A 20,294-nucleotide genomic window follows, 5' to 3' on the forward strand; every position below is an offset into this window, starting at 1 on the left:
TATAGCAGTTAATACTGTACATGTCCTCTCTGGAGTGATGTTCACCTGTTTCCCCTACAAACAGGCCTCAACAACTCCCCACTGATCTAATAAGGATGCTACCACTGAAGCTTCTCAGTGTATTAGCCTCCTCTGCTGAAATGCTTACCTGCTATACCTTCCTTGTTCCCTATGTGTTTTAAAATTTACTTAAGTTCTGTCTTCTTCCACTTCCAGGGCCTTCTACCCACACAAGAAACTCACAGGCAGGATATTTCCTGATAGAGCTTTTGTGAGAGTTAGCCAAGAGTTCAAAACACCCCCACCAGCAGCTCGAAATAAGCCAGGGGAAAGGAGACACCTGGCAGCCTTTGCTATTCCAGTGAAAATTCTTTGGTGAATTATTCCACTTACTTCCCACCCACAAGCCCCTCTGGGACTACTCTTAAGAGTGGAACTGCTTTGAATCTGTGTTTCTTTTCTGCTCCCAGCTCAGGCTGTGTCTCTTTCCCTTTGGCTTTGTTTTCTGTCAATACTATCCCCTTTGATTCTCTATCTTCTAAGATTCTTTAGGATTTCTTGTCTGCTGATAAGATTTGTTTTATTTTTTAATGTGTTCATGAACTTAGTCTTTTAAAATATCTGTCTTTTCAAGGGTTGATGCCAGAAGTAGATCCGTGTGTTGGTCTGCCATCTTGATTTTGAGTTCTCCGGAGGGACACTTATAAAATGGTTTACAAATAATTTACATGTGGCTAGTTGATTGTCATTCATAAATCAAACAAAATACAGCTGTGTGGTGATTAATTGGTAAATAATCATCCTGTACTCTGGGAATCTTTTAATAATGCAAACAGTTTATTTGATTATTGTAATGTACTTTGCATGCTTTATTTTAAAGAAATGAATGTTGATTCCCTAAAGTACTGATTCAACATGTCTCATAGGATACTCACCACTTCTACCAACTTAATGATTTTCTGTCTATAGTCTATATGCTTGTCTTACCTTGGGGACAATTTCTTTTAAAACTTAGGCAGTTTCTTATCACATGTTTTCTTTAATGTGTGGCATCTAAAAGAGATGACATGAAAGTAGACTATCATTAGAGGAGAGGAAGGGAATGTGGGGTAGTGGGCGTAAAAGGGGGTAATGGCTCAAAATATATGCATCGAAATCCAATATTTTATAAAATTAATAGGCACTAATAAAATGTATTTTTAAAATAAGACATTTTCTAAGTATTTTGTGTAAATAACATTGATGCTAATGTTCTAACAAAAGTTCAATTTGCTGTATTTTGTTCTTTTCTTGTCTTTTTGGATGAGGAAAGAGGGTAGAAAAACCTGCTTGCTTCAGAAATAAAATTTTCCATTAAACAAAGCTATTATATTGAGGTAACAATACAATTCTTTTTATATTCAATTCACCTGCTTGTCCAGCAGGAGAGCCCTAAAGCTCACACGATGATGAGACTGATAAATTTCACTAAAAAGTTAGCAGTGACTTTGCTGACTGTGGGATGTACAACCTCAGTTGTTGTCACCATAAGCTCACAGCAGAATCTGCAGTTGTCTTTGGAAATGAAAGTGGATAATGGAACATTCCTGTTTTGATTGTGGGCTCTAGTTTCTAATGTTCAAACGTTTGATACTGATTCTATTAAAATACTATAGAACTTGTGCCAAATGAAGGGAAGATTGAGAATTTCTAAACCATGACACACTATAATTAATAAAGTTAAGGGGCCCTTATAATTCAGTTTTTCTAATAGGGTTATATAGGACTGTAAAAAATCAACAAATGGGAATTATTGCATTTATCTATTTTCTTTATTTGGAAGTACAGTAGTATAAAACCTATGGTACAGAGAAGACAGGGTAAACAGTCATGCTAGAAATTATGCCATAGCTCAGTAAAATATAATTAAATAGTAAGTACTGCTTTTATTCTAGGAACTTTCAGCTTACTGACTTAGAGATATGTTATCTTAGTTATAAATTTTTAATGCTAGCTGTTTTTCCTCTTCTTTCTTTTGGTTACCATAATATGCTTCCAAAGAAAGGAAGTTATTAGGTAAATGTGTATAATCCAGTCATCACTGGCCTACTTTGTAAGCTAATAAAGTTTATAGAATGAGTACATTGGACTATTTGCTAAAATGGAATTTTAGGATTATTTAAAAGGAAACAAGAGTTTTATGTATAGTTTTTCACAGTTTAGTCTTTGATTTGGATCTCACATTTATTACTGAGAAGTCAATATGCATACAACTGGGTATCCCTAAGGCCAAGAGAATGGAAAAATCTTTGGACAAACACTCCTGCTGAGCTAGAAATGTTGTTAGAATTTCCACAAAAAACTATCTCAATGTTTGTCTTTATTCTGATTTAAATCACACAGTGATTTGTTAAAGCTTTAAAAGTGTAATTTAATCTTGTTCGGTTTCCAAGGATGGGTGAACATACAATGAAATGAATTAACTAGGCCAATCATAATCAAACAGTGCAGAAAGCCAGGCAGACCCATCATATGCCAAGGGTGTCGCAAACAGATCTCATCCTGCCTGGGAAAATTCGACACTGTGGAGAGGAGGGCAGGTAACAGCAGAGGTAAGATATCCCTCAAGGAGGAAGCACATCTCCTTTCAGGAGATCTGGTCATGCAATTTTCAACATAGCACTACCGAGTTGTCATTGTATTTTATGAGTAGGTAAATTCTTCTGGGATTTATGGGGAAAAAAATTGGAGCTGGTCTGAAGGCAGCCTTTTCTTATTCCTTGTCTTGGCTAAAGATAATACCTTTATTCTCTCTGAGGATAATTGGTCCATGTAATAAAGTGACATTTGACCTAAACTTAAGCTAAGAAATTATACCTGAAGGGGTAACAATATAGCATTAAGAACACAGGGTCTGGAATAAGACCAGATGACCCTATAGGCTGATGTTGATACTGACTACTTATGTGACCTTGGATGAATGACTTCACTTCAGTAAACTTTGGTTTTTCCTCATCTGTAAAATGGGGATGATAACTTTGTGGTATTAAAGTTGGGATTAAGTGAGATAGATAACATAAGTGCTTAGCCCGCCAAATGACACATTGTAAGTTCTTGATAAACATAAAAATTATTAATATTATTATTATTGTTATTATTAAAGCAGTCAGAATACCAAAACTTTTCTTCATGAAACATGTATTTATTGAGCATTTATAGTGCACCAAACCAGGTGAGTACTACAAATGGAAAATATCTTAGAGACCAATGATGGTGATTTCTACTCTTGACCTTACTTCTTTAAAAGCAGAACTTTACAGTGGATCATCCACGTAAGCAGATTAACCCATTGCTCCACATTTTCATTTTTAATATATTTTAGTGATACTTAATGAACAGCTATGGCAACTAACTGCTGTCTCAAATAAAATATGGGGAGTTGGATTGTGATCAGGATTTTAGAAGAAAGGGGTCATAATTCTATGCTACTGTGATCTTTTCACATGGATTATTATTTTTATTTTTGCTTAAATCTGATGTATACTGATTTTCATGTGCCTAACCACTTCTTAGCAGGTGATTTTGCTTCTGTGCGTGCATGTTTGTAGTCATGTTCTCTTGTGTACCTCTAACAGCCAGAGGATGCATCATATCAGACTGTGGGGTGTGAATGTGCCACGCTCTTCATCCCCAAGCAAGTGTGCTCCCAGGCCCACCTTTCTGGAGAATGCTCTTTGGAGGAGGGTGGATGTGGGCCGGGGAATTGTCTGGGCTTTCCATTAATCTCTGAAGATGGGAGGGTGATCCTTCCACAAATATGGGAATGGGGGCTGCTGTGAGGCTGGCAAATAATAAACAATGAGGTTTTTTTTCACCCTGAATTCCTTCAGCTCCGCTCTCTGTAGTCCTCAGCAATAACTTAGCCCTTGTCTTTCTCACTGAAGGATTTAAATGGAATGACCTTAATTCTTGCTTTGTTTGCACTCTATCTTTTAAGGAGCTGCAATGAAGACCAAGACAAACAGTAGATTAACAGTGGTACCTTTTATAAGGCTGATTAGTTCCTAAAATATGCTGAAAGGAAACAAAACCAAAAAGAAAAAAAAGAGTGGAATGGGGGTGAGACAGCAGCTTTGTCGGTGAGTTTGAAACAGCTCCATTTCTTTCAGTAGTTGCAGATATTGACCTTCCAGTGAAATATTTTTTTGTGTGAGAAGGCTTTGCCAGGATTGCATTTATGGCATTAAGCAGGTGCTTGGTAAGTGTTTCTAAACAAATATTACTTCACTGCCTAATTTTGGGTTAAGGGGAGAGTTGTATGGGATGAAGTCAGTTGTACAGGAGTATCAAGTGGCTGACAGTCTCCAAATCAGAATTCTAAAGACGCTGTTCCATGTGGAGTCATTAAGAGGAGCAGAGCCTCTTAGAATCTCCCTCAGCTTCTCTGGATTTGAAGGAATTTACAGAGAAACTTCCAAGACACATCAGCTATATCCAAATGAAAACCAGAGCATTATAGTGTGGCAGAAGTGAAAGTGTGTTTCTGGAAAGAAAAAAATATATATAAAGCTACCCAAAAAACATTTCTGGGTATCAGCCTGTATTTTATGGGATGGGAGGATGTTCCTAAAATTGTTCAATTTAATTTAAAGTTAAATAAAAATGTGAAGGGCTAGAGTGCATTAATAAGATGATCTATCTGCCTATAATAATAGGATAATTCATATGCTCATTGTCAGAACAGAAAGGCTCCCAATAAGATCAATCATTAAACTCAATAAGTTTCATTCTTTGATGCCCTCTCAGATGCTCAGCACCACTTGTCTGCCCTTCTTTTCCACTCTGCCCCTATATTTCAAATTTAGTTCCATTAGGTACATGCTTGCATGATTATGAACCCTGATTCCATCATTTTCAAAGTGCCAAGCCATTTAAATACAGTACAGTCCTTGGCCATATTTAATCCAAACATTTACACACATCCAGCTCCTTCTTATCTTTTTAAGTAGAATGCAGAGCTTATTTTTAAATTATCTCCTCATTCATGTTCCATACAAGCATCAAGAGAAACTGTCCGTGGGATTTAAATTCTGGTCCACAGGTGCTGCTTCTAATTCGTAGTGTGGCCATTAACTCATACCCTCAACATTATTCTTGGCATGATATTGTTGTGTTGAGGCAAAAATAGCCATTTTTTTCTCTTCCAGAAGTTGTACTACCTGAAAGTGCCCTAGAGCTTTTGCTTTTGTTGACCTAATTTAAAGAACATTTAAAAATAAGGGTCCCCAGAAAAGAAACATCAATGGGAAGTTATGATGGTCGAAATGAGACTAGTGCTTACCAAAACTGTGGGGTGTAATTTCCTTCATCACATGTCAAACAGATATACATCAGTTTCAGGGAAGTTTCTACTGATCTGATGATGAGTCTTACCGTGACTTAAGCACTGGCACTAAAAGCAGGGCATCTCAATGGACAAGAATCATCTATGATTCCCTCAGATCCTTGGCATAGTCCAGTCCACAAATTCCCTTTCTATTTCCACAAGCTCACTCACCCATCAGTTTCTGGGCTCAGCCACTGAATTCACTCATGTAACGAGTGCACAGATGTCCCAAAGATTACCTCTCTTTCTACCCTTTCTGTTCAGAGATTGGCATAATATGAAATTTCTCTTCTCAGTTTTAAAGCAGTTGGACCAAATTACCTTTTTGCTTAATTAAACAAACATCTACGCACCCACTTGGTCCCAACCTGCCTTGTCTTATTGTGTACTTAAAAAAAGAATCTCCCAGTGGTGGAGGGGGCCTGCAGTAGAGACTGTGTGAAATCCCCAAATGATCACAACCATGCAATTGTCCTGGGTGCACTTCTTTGATAGGCTGCCATTTGTTCCCACTCACCTAGAGAGCTTGTGGATAGCCTGAGAGGTTTGTGTGCGTGTGTGCGTTTTAACAAATTTTCAAAAGTTGCCATGGGGAGAGAATAGCAAGAAAGCTCTTCAAAAAAGAAAATTATTTTCACAGCATCATCACCAGAAAAACACCCCTGCAATGGATATCTTTGAAGGTCGACTGCAATCTGAACTAATTGGGGAGGGAAGGGGAGAGCTTTCGGTTTTGCTCACCTTTTATAATGGGCCTCAGAGAAGTGATCGGTAGCCAAACGCTTCCTGCAATGAGTGGTTTGGGCACTTTCTAAGCAAAAAGGAATTCTCCTTCAGCTTCTTCTTGTTCATGTCACAGAGAGAGGTCACCACCTGCCCTCTTCTGCTTGCCACTTCTGATTATTGGGTAGATTCTGCTCCAAAAATCATCTTTTGTTGTGAGGACATTAATCTTCTCCCCAGTGTTGAAATGCTTGATAAGAAGGAGGGGTGGAAGCAGGAAAAATGATCTCAAAAGCCTCAAGATCACAGCAAAAGAGTATTATTTATAGGCCTTTACTGAAAATCAACTTCAATCTGTACGAATGTACTACATTAAACCAATAACAGACAACAAGCTTGTGAATATTTGGCGTGATGATGAAATTGGCCGAAGCCCTTGTGCTGTGGGGAGGAAGGAAGCACAATCGGGGAAGTGCTGGTACTCCTCTTTGGAGAGTGTCTGTTGTGATTGCTAGCTGGTTTCCACAGATCCTTGCTGAATATTATGCCATTAAACAGTATGAAAGAAAATCAAAATATATGTTTACTGGGTACTAAATAGTAAGTGCCCTTTCAAATGCTCTTTAATGGCTAGGCTTTAAAGTCATCGTGGAGCACCCTCAGAAAGCTAGAGCAGCGTGTTTCACAGATTTCTGTTGCTATAAACCACTATGAGGGGCTGAATGAATGCACTCTGAGACTTGTGAACACCCCACAGCTCTGGACCCTTAAAGGCATATCTGACACAGAACACAGCCTTCTGCCATGTACATTATAGTTTTAATTGAAAAATAGGTGATGTCTGAGCCATATTTTATGAAAATATATTCATATTTTATGAAAAACTGAATGACAATCAGTGTCTAGTCCCACATAATAAGTATACTTCCTCAGAAATCAGTTTTGGATGATGATGATGATGATGTGATATACATCTATTTAGCAGTGGCTAAATATGACAAAACACTTGTGGTGTGAAAATACAAATATAACCAAGAACATTTATAAACTAAGTACAGTTCTTGCAGTTTCTTGTTCGTAGTGTTTGTACTATGTTAACTGTACTATTACTCCCTGTAGGAACAGACAAGGAATAGAATAGGAAGTCCAGAAATAAACCATAAACATCATAAACTGAGGTATCTGATAAAGGGTGACTCAAAAATCAGTGGTGGTAAAAGAGATATTATTTCATAATTGGTTAAGGAATGACTGGTTAGGTGTCTGGAAAAATCTAAAACTGGATCTGTATCTCATACCTGTTCAAGGATAAACTCCAAATAGTAGTATTAACATTTTAAAAGAAAAACAAAAAAGAAACAACACTAGTGCTATAAAAATGCACAGGAGAAATCTTTATAGTCTTGGAATGAGGAAGGGAGACAAAAACCAGAAGCCATAAAAAAACTGGTATGACCTAAAAATCAGAACTTCTGCATGGACAAAACTGCAGCTTTGTAAAATCAAAGGTCAAATGACAAATTGAGAAAAATATTTGAAACTCATAGCACAATAAAGAGGTACATATCCCAAATATAGAAAGAAAAAAATTAATAACCCAAAATAAATATGGACATAATATTTAAACAGAGAATTAACATGAAATACAATTCGTTCTATAACATAGGAAAAGATATTTGACATCACTAGCAACAGAAATGTAAAAGAAAACTACATAATGGCATCATTTTATTTTTTCTAATTAGATTGGGAGAATTTCAATAGCTTAATATTTGTCAGCAAAGTTTGGCAAAATGGGTACTTTTTTATTCTATTGATGGCAGTGTAAATTGGAATAACCTCTACAGGGGGTGAATTTTACATTTTTTGTTCAAATTGAAATGCACATATATTCTCTAACCTAGAAATTTCACCTCTAGGATTTTATCTTTCACTTTTGCATATAGAAGAAATGACAAATGCATATGGTTATATTTTATAAAAACAGAATATCAAGAAGAGCACCAAAGTCCATCAATATGAATTAATTGTGAATTACAGTGTACCTATACAATGGAGTACTATGCTGTTGTATAAAGAAGAAAGGGGAAAGATCTCTATGTCCTGATATGAAAAGGCATCCAGATAGAGTGTAAAGTGCAGAACGGTGTGAATAATATGCTGGTATTTGTGCATGCAATAGAAAAGCTAAGAATCTCTATTAGCATTTCCTAATATCTGTGTATGAAATTCTGAAAAACAAAACAACATGAAATCCTAACAGTAATAGTTATATGTACAGGAGTAAGCGAGAACTGAAACCAGCTGGGTGTGGTGGCACATGGCTGTAATTCCAGCACCCTGGGAGGCTGAGGCAGGGGGATTACAAGTTCAAGTCCAGCCTGGGAAATTTAGCAAGTCCTTGTTTCAAAATAAAAAATTAAAAAGGGCTGGGGATGTAACTCAGTGTGAGTGTCCTGGGTTCAGTCCTCAGTACTAGGGCAGCGGTGGGGAGGACTAAAACAGATGGGTTTCAGGCATGCAAGAGAAACTTTTTCATAGTGAACCTTTATTCTTTTTAAATTCTCAAATCATATTTTATCAGATGTCATCGACATAAATCTTTGTATCATTTAGATAATTAAAACAGCTCCATAAAAATTAAATTATGCCAAAATTTAAAAAAAGAAAATTTGTAGCAAAAAATAATTACACCAGTACCAACAAAAGTATACATCTACCAAGGTAATGATGGAAGATGATTTAAAGCAGTTTTCATAGGAACAATTATTAATTTTTTCCTTTTCTCTGATGCTCACCTTTCTTTATCATATATCTATGCTATATTCCTCTACTTTCTAGCCAGAAAATCAAGAAAATTGAAAAATAGAAAAATAGAGAAAGAATTATTTTTAGTTAGCTTCAAGAACCTTTTTTTACCATTTGAAATAATTGTAGTCAGTTTCAATCTTGAAGAAAATTATTTGTGCATTCCCAAATTGGAAACTGACCCTAACACTATCTTACCACCAAAAGAAAATTCGCCTAATTCTTAATTCTGCTTCAATCTCAACAACTAACATTATATCTTTAGGTTAAACAGAACATAAGGTTAAAGTAACACAGCCTACAGAATCAAAGAGTTGATGCCACAATTGTATAGTTAAAAACTATATTTACTCCAAATTGCAAAATGGTAGGTATTGTATGTGATGTTTAAGTTGCAGCAATTGTTCTAGTAATAAATGTAATATTCAGCAGCATTTTTCATAGACTACTCAGTTCATCATTAGTGCCATTTTGCCTCTTTATAATAATGTGCACTTTCCTTTAGAAAGAGCTTGGTTATTTCTTTGGTTGGGCCTATTTGCTCCTTTTTTATGAGAGAATTTTCAATACTATGAAATGATGCAGAGCAAAAAAGGTCCATCCACTTCACTTGTGTTGCCTCCTGCATTACCTAAACCACAACAGAACAATGACAGACAACAGAGCCTTTCTCCTCTCTAACAATTCAGTCACCATGACAACCAGCAGAAGAACGTTGGGCCAGAAAAAAGCATTGAGCTTGAGGGACTAGACTAATCAAAAAATGGAATAACATGGCAACAATTACACTGATGAGTGAGAGGGAAGCTACAGATGCATTCAGACACCTATGGCACCGCGGACTCCACACATTCAGCATTTTGTGTTTAGTATCTTGTGTTTTTGAGAGCAGGTAAATAGACAAGATCAAATTGTGTAACAGAATGTCAGTGCTCTAGTTAAATAGAAAATTCCTTTTCTTTGGCAGTGCTACTTCAAGCGCATTGAAGAGGGTTTAGGGGAGATGAGGTTTTGAAGTGAAATGTGTAATAGATACAATATGAGTGCCACAAGGCAACGTTATTTAGTTTTAAAAAAGTAAACTTGGGTATGTACCCCTCCCCCCCTTTTTCAAATATATAGGCACAAATAAAGTGAGACTGCTGCTGGATTCGTAACCAACATGATCTTAAACACAGCTTCATGCCAGGAATATACATGGCTCACTTCAGTTAGCATGTTTCTGGGGTATATTGATTTCCATGACCTTAGGAGGGGCAATTCTAATGTCTGGAGAAAGTTAGGCTGAAAGCTTCGCAGTTCTGTGGTCAGATAACAGGAGTAGAGGGGCATTATCCCCATCTCCTGCCTCTACAACTGCCTTGATTTACCTTCCTCAGAATTTGTCCCCCTTTCTTGAGTTTAGTCCAATGTATACGTATTCGTCTTTTAAGTGGGATTTATAATTGACATTACTTCTTGATTGCAGACATAAGAAGTTGAGTCACAAATAAGTTTAATATACACTGACCTCTACCTGAATCTCTCTGATTACATTTTTCTCACTCTCTAATATGTAATGCTTTATTAATTTGGTGGATGTGTTTAGTGAATCACATGATCTGATTTGGAGTAATAGGCTTTTCCAAGGCAGAGTTTTCTTTCCCTCCCCTAAACAGAAAAATTCTAATTAGAATTATTTTATTAAATCATAAACAACAACTGATAATATCCCCTCAAGAAAAAGTAAAAAATATGAAATACCATGGTTCCTATAGAGAAATTATAGGTGAGGAGAAATGAGACTTAACCTTTTAAATTGTCCAGTTAAAATAATTTGAGTTAGAGTGGGGTCATAAGGCTCCAATTTGCAGATTTTGAGCTAGTGCTACCGTCTTAGTTGTTTTCACTTGTTATTTGTTCTATAAACTAGTATAGCCAGTTTATTATTCTAGTTATTTTTGACTTCCTGTGACTTGGTTTTTATTTTGACTTTCTGTGTCTCAGTTTAGCTATCTATTAAATGGGATGCTTTTTAACTTTATGATATTATAAAAACATGAGGACAGGGCAGCAAAATGTGTCGCTTTCAGACAGCAACATGAGCTTGATTTGAGTCCATAAGTAAATGTTTATTGGTGGTGACTTTTCTGTATGAATGAATGAATGAATTACTCTCTTTATTTTGATCTTAGTGCAAGGCTAAGAGCTTCTAGTTGGGGATCTCTCATTAGGAAAATGACTCTAAGTTGTTTTTCCTGAGTTGATTTTCCTTTTGCTCATGTAAGAGAAAAAGCGTGTTAGAATGAGAGCCACTTTTAAACTGTTTATTCATAGCTCATTTACTTATTTAAAATTTTGAGGCCATGTATAATAGATAAAGTGAAATAGGAAGAAATTGTTCAAAAGGAAAGGGGAACTGGGAAGGGAGGAGGGGGAAAAGAAGGAAGAGAAAAGAAAAAAAATGAGAAAAGAAGGAAAAAATAGAAACAAAGCTTCTATTAAATAAGGAAGGAGGGGGGTTGAACGAGGAGAGGCAATTGGGAGAAAAAGAGGAATCAAGATATACCATGTACAGGTACAAATTCCGTATGATGAACGTAATCGTCATGTGTATTTAAATTGTACAGCTGGGGATTTAGCTCAGTGGTGCCGCCGCTTGCCTTGCAAGCACAAAGTCCTGAGTTTGATCTGGGGTATAAATAAATAAATAGTACCAATAAAATTAATTAAATTTTTCAAAATTAAAAAATTAAAAAGTTTGAAGAAAGTCACAAAAGAAGTGGAGTTCTGATATAACAGACTCATAAGACAATAGACATGAAGTGACAGTTGAAGAAAAATTCATATCAAGAAATTCTGTCAAAAATAATACAATTTCTGATTTGGAGCTTTCCAGCAGTGCAGAGAGAAACCTCATGGATTATAGGGCCCTTTTTGACTAATCACAAAAGTCATGTTGGTTCTTTTAAGAGAAACAACCTTTTTCTGGCCCTCAACTCCTTCCGGAGGAACTTGCCCTGGGAAGTGGTATGAGGGAGGTGGCTTTCAGCACCTTTGGGGACGTACCTGCCTGGAAGCAGAGCTGTCCTCCTCATGTTGGCAAATGTGCATCCGGAGCCAGCTACAGAGGAGTCATCCTTTTCCTCTCTGCCATCAGAGGAAGGATAGGGGCAAAGGAAAGGGAAAAGGACATGCTGTCCTGGGCATAAAAAAGAAATCTCAGTCTTGGAAAGTGAGTTACAGTAGCTTATTTGGAAATCACCATTAAGAGGCAGGCTTGAATTTGGCCAAAGTATTTGTTTATACCAAAGACCTCCTTGATTTAAGGGTAAAGCAGCTGGTAGTTGGGTATGGGGAAGGGGCTCATCATGTGTAGTGGGTCTCCTCCCTGAAGAAAGCCAGAGGAGTTGCCGCAGATTTCATGTCAAATACAAAGAGAAAAAAAGGTTTTTCTATGAGATTATTGTGAAAAGGTGAGAAAACAGCTAAATCAGCTTTGTAGGAGATAAACAGTGATATCTTAAGTAGAACTACACTTTACAAAAGCCAGATAATATTTTAGACAATATAAGTGTGACCATTCTTTCTATACAGACTCTGATATTTTACTTGACTGCAAAGAAAAATCTTCTTATCAGTTTTAACACCCTTTTCTGAGTTGCCAGATAAAAAGCCACAGCAATTGGAATAAATTTATCTTTAAAATATTTCTATTATGCTCAGTGACAGTGCTGTTACCACTAAGGACTTCTCTAGTATGTATTTTTTTCCTATGGATGAAGCAGGAATCAAAAAGGACTTTTCGCTTTGCCTCAGGAGAACAATACGGGGCATGCAAACACTGAGCCTGGCATTGCCTTAAGCTTGAAAATGCTTTAGGGAGCCAGAGGCTCCGTGCACATGCATGAAGGCAAGAGCCTTTATATTCTAGGAAATTCATCACAATATGACAATTTTGTGTGAGGTTCCCACACTGAGTTTGTGTCAGTCTAGTTCTCCCTCTTTCATTTCCCTGAGTGGCCTCACACATTCTGAAATATGTCTGAAGGAGAGAGATTCACTGAAAGTTCAGATTAAGGGAAAATGTCCATTGGTATAGTTCACTTTCTCCCACCCTCGCTTTCTTTGTATGATAATGAGGTCGGCCACTTAGGAGGTATTTTAGCCCCACAAAAATAAGTATTCTTACCTTGCCTGATCTTATGTAAGTTAAGCTGGCATTTTTTGAACACATTATTGGAGGACCTATGCTCTAGGCCGGGAGCCAACTGAAGATGTTGAGTACTAGTGACAAACAAGTAGGCTATGGGTCCCTACACAGAAATAGGAAAAGCCAATCAGCAAAAAAGTTATAAGGCCTGGCCAAAAAAAGATAAAACCAGAATGTGAATCCATTTGTACATACAATTCGGAGGCTCATGTAACTTCCTTTACGTTGTGCGGCCTCTGTTGATGAGAGTTCATCTTATGCTTTGTGAGTTTCCTGGAGTTAAGGGCACTTACCTGGGGATTCAAGGCACAGTTTGCCATAATTTTGCTGGATAATCTTAGGAGAATTAAATTCTCTAGCCTCAAAAATTTTGTCTATATAATGAGAATTCTAATACCAATCTCCTAATTATGCCATGAAGCTTAAACGAGATTGTGTTTTCAAAGCATATAGCACCATGCCCAGCATACAGTAAGTGCTTGGTAAGTGTAAAGGGCATTATCATATTTTTCACTATGGCTATTGTTTTGCCCTGAAAGACCTCTGGGCTGTTTGCTTTCCCCTAGAATTGAAGTCTCTCTGCCTTCTTTCCTGGCTTGTTTTGCCCCTTGGCCTATCAGAGTTTTTGCTCTGACCTGAGGCTATACTTGTCATTATTTTTCTGTTCATACTAGGAGTCTCTGAGAATGAAACAGAGAATTGTCCTTGTGCTCAGGAGCACACATGTGACTTTATATAATAGTCATTAAATAAGCATATTAACATACAGAAAGCAGCATCATTTTCTGGAATGAAAAAATAGACATGACAAAATGTATGAAGGCAATTATAAATATTAAAGCCATTTCCCCGAGGCTATTGTCTGCACCTGCCATAACAGAGAGCAGTAGGGATGGCTGAACTGAGAAAAGTGGACCCAAGGGAAGGACTTGGAAATTTCAGCACCTATGATTTCTGATGCTCACACATCACGCTCCATCTGTAAGTATTCTTTCTCGTTAGACTGGAGATGACATGGACTTACTCATCTATGTCACCGTAGTGTTGGTCATGATGAATGGCATATAACAATGTGTGTTAACTTTTATGGAATGAGTGAATTTATGTAGAGTGAGCCCCAAATTCCATTACTTGTTTGTTGGTTCAGAACTTACACTATATTTCAAAAAGACTAGAACACCATATGCCAAAATGTAATGTAGAGCAGTGGTTATTTTGGAGTTCTGGAATTTGGAAGTGATTTTTTTGTGTGTGTTTTTAGACTTTTGTGGGGTGATAATATTACACAAATTGATTTTATCAAGAGAAGAATTTTATTTGTTGGGTAGAAGACATTGGCATTTCTATGTCAAGGAGCAACATGATGCATGCTGCAGCTTTGGAAAATTCAATGTGATGGTGGTTTGCAGCACTGTCCTTGTCCTATCTTGTAAGTCACTGAAAAGACCATAGTTAATATGCCTTTGTTATTCAAATTACATCATTCTTTCATGGGACTCTGAGAACTTTGTGGCCTTGATTGAATACAGCCTTCCAGTTAGGGGACTGGCATGACCAAGCCTAGTGGACAGGAAATCAGAGAGATTATGCCTTTGATCCAAATTTAAGGTTCTATATTCTGCTCTCCTACAAGCTAGCATGAAATGTCCTAGCTCAGAGTAACTTATTCCCTCCGAGCCCCATGCTAAATGCTCACCGATATAAGCAATCAGCCAGGACGCCTAATTAAGTTTATTTTACAAGCAACATCATTTTTATTGCCTTGAGAAAGTTTCATTCTTTCTCCTTTCTCTTTTTTGGAACTATTCTAGTAACTGGTTGCTTTCAACAATGATGTATATACTTTTTGCAATATTTGAAGTCTCCAAACTACTGCTTCTAACGGTTCTGTGATATTGTTATAAAAATGATGAGGACTGAAAAACAAGTTCAGCAAATACTTCCCTCTGAGACCCCCACAGTTTATTTTGAAAACAATGCATAATAAATCATAGTGCTTTTATATGACTTTGAAGAGGAAGACAACTATGTGTCCTAATGCAAGTTCAATGGCTGGCTGGTTGGTTATTTGGCTTTCTGGCAATCACAGACTTCCTGGGCATTACAAGCACCTTCCACCCCCTCCAAGTCACCAAAAGACTTTTTCTCTGATAAGAACTAATTATTGAGAAGACAACACCTTGGATTAGGAGGAAGTGAATGGGTCATACAGTGTGAGAAATTTGCAAGGTGAGTTAATCTTGACTAGATTATATATAGCTTTTTAAAAATGATTAATGATAGCATAAACTAGATTTCCCCAAATATAGTTTATAATTTAGCACCAAATTAGGTGATTTGGGAAGATAAATCAATCAAATGAATTAATATCCACTGATACATTAGCTAACTAATGCTTCACCTTTCCCAGGCACATGCTTTTTCTTAGTTAGCATGTGTCTATTTCTAAAAGCCCCTCAAAGAATGTAGCTAAAGGTGAGAACCTGGGACCCTGAAGATGTCTTCCACTTTGAGGAAGGAAATGTCATATTCCATCCAGAAGGAACTGCCTAATATAGCTCCTTACCTAATGTCAAAAAATCATCTTTTCAGGCAAGTTTTCAGAAAGTTGAGTCAAGCCCTTCATCACTTTAGACAAATTTTAAATACATTCTAGAAATTCTGGTTTGATCTCTCTCTCTCTCTCTCTCTCTCTCTCTCTCTCTCTCTCTCTCTCCTCCCTCCCTCCCTCTCTCTCATCATGTAGTGTTAGAGGGTTTTAATGGGTTAAATGGTAGTACCCCCAAAGATATGTCCATCCAGAACCTCAGAATGCGACCTTTGCAAATTAAGATATGAATCCTGAGAGGATCTCCTCCTGGATTATTATCCCCCAATCAATGACAAGAGTCCTTATAAAAGACAAAAAAAGTAGAAGATGGAAATACAGAGGAGAACATCATATGAAGAAGACAGAGGAAGGAAAGGGGAGAAGGGAAGGGGAGGAGAGTTTGGACTTATGCTACCATAAGCCAAAGAACACTGTCACAAGAGGCTGGACAGGGCAAAATGGGAGTCAAGTTTTCCCCTAGAAACGTTGGACAGTCAAAGCCCTGCTCATACCCTGAGTTTGGACTTCTGCCCTCTAGAACTGTGAGAGGTTTGTGTTGAGTTAAGCCATATAGTTTGTGGTTATTTTCTACAATGCCTTTAGGAAACAAATACAAGTATGTTCTTTGATGTTTATAGTGCTAAAGGGTGTCACAGTATTTTTGGGAGGTGAGGCATTGTTTCCTAGCATCATTTTTTGAGAGGTCTGGATTTGGCTAGTTTGCCAGGGCTATATTATTTGCTAGCACCTGATGAGGCATCAAGGATGTTAATACTTACCACCATAGGACCTATAGCCTAGTACACAGCTAGTGGGTTTTGGTCAAAATCTGATTGTGAATACAATATATTCATTATGCAATTTCTGAATAAATAATTTTCCCCTTTTCACTGGGCGTTCACCTTTTTCAATGACTTGAGAGAAGGAACACCAAAGGTGTGAACAATAATTAACTTCTGATTGCAAGGTAGAGCCAAAAAATCTGTTTTGTTATCAGTTCTCCAAATCTCTGAGAGATCAAACATTTGATTAAACATATTTCAGCAACAGAAACTACTGAAATGGCTTTTGAACTAGTTTAGTCACACAGCTGTATATTTACCTTCTACCTAATGAAACAGTGTCCTGTGCTCTGCTCATTTGTTTATGTGCTTGAAGGTGTTGGGTCTCCACATGTATTCATTCCACCCTTTCTTAAACATCAAGGAAATGATTCAATTCCAGAAATATTTGGCCAGTGCCTACTATGTGCTCTGTACACTATTCAAGTTGGGTGGGTTAGAGCAAAAAGTATAAGGAACAACTTCAAGTGCTTCTAGGCTAATTGAGGAAGGACAATGACCCAGTAATGCTTGTGACAAAGATACCTTCACCATCCAAGAGACACGCTTGGAGAGCTAACCAGGCAAATGCCACTATTCCCTGCTGCTTTCCTCTTCTCTGAAAGTTCCTGGTGTTCCCTACCTCCTCCCCAGGGCTCTCCCTCCTGTATCAGCCATTAAGTGGAGCAGACCCACAAGATTCTTTTCTTCTTTCCTTCTCTTTTTATCTCTCTCCTTGGACAACAAATTCCATGCTTCTGTTTCTAACAAAGTTTCAAAATTTTCATCTTCTACCCAGAGCATTTCTCTGAACTCTGAACTGCTACTTACAACTACTGGACAAGCTTGGATGTCTTAGAGACACCTCACACCTAGCTGATAAATAAACCTCATGATCTTTGACCACTTGCCTCCAATCTGATCACCTTCAATATTCTATCCCTAAAAACAATGAAGACAGAGACAAGGGAGATTATCTTTGATATATCCTCTCCCACACCGTCATCTTTAAGCCATCATGTAGTCCTGTGAATTTTACCTTGTAGATTTTTCTCAAATTCATTTGCTTGTCTACATTTCCACGACTAACCTCTTGGTCTAGTGTATATTGTAATCTGATCATGGGAGTGAGTTCTCCTCACCTTTACCACGTGTATTCTATTGGTCTAGTGTATATTGTAATCTGATCATGGGAGTGAGTTCTCCTCATTTTTACCACGTGTATTCTATTGGTTAGAAGCAAATCATGGGTTCTGCTCATCCTGAAGGTGAAATGACATTGGCACAAAATGAAGAAGCAACAATTGTGGAGCCTCTGAAAATTCTGCCTCTCATTATTATCAAATTCACCTTACTTCCTCAAGGAAGATTTCCCCAACACAACAATTAGGCCTAATCCCATTTTTCAGGCTCGTATAATACCGTCCGAATCTTTTTCCTGATATTTATCACAATCACAATTTTAAAAAATCAGTTATATGACAGTCTGGTTAATATCTATCTCCCTTACTTGTCATTCCCATGATGGGCTGTTTGGATGGCCCAGAAGGTGCAGAACCTCAAAACTATTTTTTGAATAAATTGCCAGAAAAGCCATGGAAGCTATATTTTATTACTTTGCCTATTCTTTGTTGTATTGGTCTCTCATCTAGAAATCACATAAAGTCTTACTTCTGGGCTACTTAATGGGTCAACTCCCACCTCTACTGCAGGAATTCTGGCTATAAGGATCCAATGGAAATTTTACTGAAAAAAAGGAGAAAATAAGCCTTTATCCATCATCATGCAAATGGACAAATCATGGTTTTTCAAAGTCTTAGCAATAATATGCATTTCACATTGACAATAACTGTTAGAATTTGGGGATAGAATGGTAGCCTTCAAATTTTATTGGTGAATAAAAGTTATGGTAGTTTGTTTATTTTTGTCTTGTTTTCTGGAATACCACGTGGTCAAAGGATCGATGCTAAACCACTGACAAATTAACATCACTGTGTCTCTAATGAGAATTATATCCTCATGTTTGAGCAATTTTAGAAAAAGTTAAACCATTGACAAGTTGGTATGATTGTGTCTCAAATGGGAATGTGTCCTCATGTATGAGGATTTTTAGGAGACAAACAAATTTGTGAAGTCCTTAGGTAAGTTTTCACTTTTCTGAAAACAGCGTGTTCCATTCAGTGGCCTAGTATCATGGAATCTTTTATTCAACTTTGTGAAGGTGGTCACCACCATCACCACCTCTGTCACCGTCGCTGGAAATTCTGGAGTATTTATTTGTGCCAGGCTTGCACCAATCACTTTATATGTGTTATCACCTTGACTTATTACAATCCTTATAACGTTAACCCTATGCCAGTGGTTCTCACTTTAACAAGCAACAGATTCACCTGGACAACTATTAAAACACAGACTGCTAGTTCTCACCCACTTCCAACTCAATAAATTTGGTGTGGGGCCTGAGGATTTGCAAGTCTAACGAGTTCCCAGAAGATAAATATGATGCTGCTGGTTTGGGAACAAATTGTTAAGAATTGCTGCTCTATGAGGTAAACATTCAATATTTAAGTGATATAGAAAGTAAGTGGTATAGCCAGGATTCAAATTCAAGTTAGCTGAATTTGAACCATTAGGTAACCATTAGGTAACATAGCCAGAATTAAAATTCTTGCTTTAGCATCAGCATAAACCAGTCCTTAGACAACTCAAAACATTCTCAGTCACCTTGGTCTATTTCAAGTAACCATTATATACTCATATTTTGAATGACCACTTCATTAAGTTTCAGTATATTAAAATATGGAAAGACTTAAAAGATTTTATTAAGATGATAGTTTGAAAATCTTGATCAAAAAACATAGAGAAATTCAAAAGACATTTGAACAGTTGACTGTAGAAAAAAACCTCAATTTATTGCTCATAGATGAAAACAGATTGGTTAAGGTCTGATCTCAGTTAAATCAAATCCTTTTCTTTGGGGACAATCTGATAAGCAGAGAGGAAAACTCAAAGTCATACCTGGAAATCTGAAGTTTTGATGTAACAGAAATTGGTGTTCACATGTAATTTTCAGGTCTAGCTTAAATAAGACTTGGCCTGTGCTGTTCACATTCTGCAACTAGAAGCTGGACGTGGAAACTCTACCATTGTATGCTCATCTCCATTGCTCCTCTATAGACATCAGCTCTGATACTAACTTTATCCAAGGGCTGGTTTTCCAGCTTGCTTCAATAACCAAGCAAATAGCACATTAATCTTTCTTTAGAGAGTCACATGATTCTCCCCAACTTCAGAAGCATATTCTAGATTTGTCAAGGTATCTTTTCTTTATTTTTCCGCTCTTACTTTTCATTATTCCTTAATAAAACATTTGCTCCAGTGAGCAAATCTGCTCTTCCTGAGTCTTAACTGTTTTTTTCTCCATTTCCTTTCCCTTTCCCAATTATTATAATTCTCTACTTTCGAACTCAATTCAGCACACATTTCCCCCTAGCAATCTTTCATAATTGACTTTATCTGAATTCCGAGGGTGAGGTTAAGGCTAAGTTTCTCCAGGAGATAGAATTAGACTCTGTAACATTCTTTACCAGGGATCCTCTAGGCAAATATTAAATGAAAGAAAGAGTTCATTCTCAGCAGTTTTGTCTAAAGTCAGGGAAGAATCATTGTATTTTCAATACGCAGAAACTACATGAGTAATAAGCAGACTGACTATATAGGAGTAAGCAAAATCAAAGACAGTGTCTGAATTCTTCCAACTTAGCAGTTTGATGATTTTGAGTAGTATCATTATTC

At 37.1% G+C, this 20,294-nt stretch overlaps 1 long non-coding RNA gene across 2 annotated transcripts in view; it reads left to right on the forward strand.

Moving 5' to 3' along the window:
* Positions 1–3,722: 3,722 nt before the first annotated feature.
* The window catches only part of LOC110346248 (uncharacterized), a 56,501-nt gene continuing 39,929 nt past the window's right edge, over positions 3,723–20,294 (forward strand). The window contains exon 1 of one of the 2 annotated variants that reach the window (XR_015445768.1): positions 3,723–4,118. This is a non-coding gene — a long non-coding RNA (uncharacterized LOC110346248). The remainder of the gene's footprint in view (positions 4,119–20,294) is intronic. The other variant, XR_002390179.2, reaches the window with a different exon arrangement.

This window comes from Heterocephalus glaber, unplaced genomic scaffold (genome assembly GCF_053883595.1).
Source record: "Heterocephalus glaber isolate CG9 unplaced genomic scaffold, H.glaber_assembly_v1.0 deba00001662, whole genome shotgun sequence".
Lineage (NCBI taxonomy): Eukaryota > Metazoa > Chordata > Mammalia > Rodentia > Bathyergidae > Heterocephalus > Heterocephalus glaber.